Source organism: Anoplopoma fimbria, unplaced genomic scaffold, assembly GCF_027596085.1.
Source record: "Anoplopoma fimbria isolate UVic2021 breed Golden Eagle Sablefish unplaced genomic scaffold, Afim_UVic_2022 Un_contig_5774_pilon_pilon, whole genome shotgun sequence".
NCBI lineage: Eukaryota > Metazoa > Chordata > Actinopteri > Perciformes > Anoplopomatidae > Anoplopoma > Anoplopoma fimbria.
Genome location: NW_026549183.1, coordinates 11,191 through 12,500, shown reverse-complemented (window position 1 = coordinate 12,500; position 1,310 = coordinate 11,191).

The following is a 1,310-nucleotide window of genomic DNA, read 5'->3' as shown; positions in this document are numbered from 1 at the left end:
TGTGGGGGGAGAAGAATGAGAGAGACAGAGAGCAGACATCCTTAGTTTGAGTAGATTATCAACATGCAATACTGTTCCAATGGAATCGATGGACGCGGCGGAGAACCAACACTGATCCGCTCCAGCTCATCGTTTCATTTCCCCCAGAGAGGCTGCTCTTCTGTCAGCCAAACCATCACATGATCAGAACAGGTGGTGGTGATGATGATTTTTTTTTTTTTTCTTCTTCTTCTTCTTCTTCTTCTTCTTCTTCTTCTTCTTCTTCTTCTTCTTCTTTTCTCTCTTTTTCACCTCTCAGGGCTTCAGCAGATCAGTCTTCAGCTCTGCATGGAAATAAAGTCGATAAGTCATGTCTTGTAACCATGATGGCAAAGAAAAAACAACAACAACAACAACCCACTTCTAATCTTATTTAATCTTCAAATATTACATTTGTGATGTTTTAAATGATATTACACTACATTACATTACATTGCATTGCATTACATTACATTACATTACATTACATTACATTACATTACATTTGCAGTCATTTAGCAGACGCAAGGGTTGAGTGTGAGCTCCAGGGCGCTTGTGGCTGAGTTATGTTGAGGGTCCCCAGGTTAGGGCTGGGGGTTGAGGTTAGGTTCAAAACTGGCTATCCATCACCACAAGTTGTGTTGGGCGTAGGCACAGGCACAGGCACAGGCCATCTTCTTTTTTACTGTTTGTTTTAAAACCAAGCCTTTTATATATATAAAAATATATATATATAAAATAATAATAATAATAATAATAATAATAATAATAATAATAATAATAATAATAATAATAATAATAAAATATTCCTGCGGTACAAAGTGCTCTAACTGGATAAACTGTTGCAGAAACACTGGGTCTCTTAAGGACATGGAGCACCGTGCAATGACCGACATGACAGGCTCACAACACCCGGAACAGAGGGCTGCATTTCGGGGAGGGGGGAGAACTGTCCGAGTCACAGTGGGTCTTTTGACCGGGACAAAACGGCCTAAAATGACCTCCAGCAGCCCAGGGAGGAGTGCCAGAAAATAGAGCCAGCAGAGGAATATTCACGGAGCTGTCCGGAGGATTTTAGTGCTGAAATCCGGCTGAATCTGTCTTTTAAGGCAGTGAAACGGCGTAAAATGACCGGCATCACAGCGTCAAAACACCCGCAGCAGAGTGCTCCAAGTCAGGGTAAACTCTGGGAGTGACAGCGGGTCTTTTAGCACACTAAAACGGCGTAAAATGACCTCCAGCAGCATCAGGCGCTTTCCGGAGCTGAAATCAATCTGTCTTTTAAGGCACCC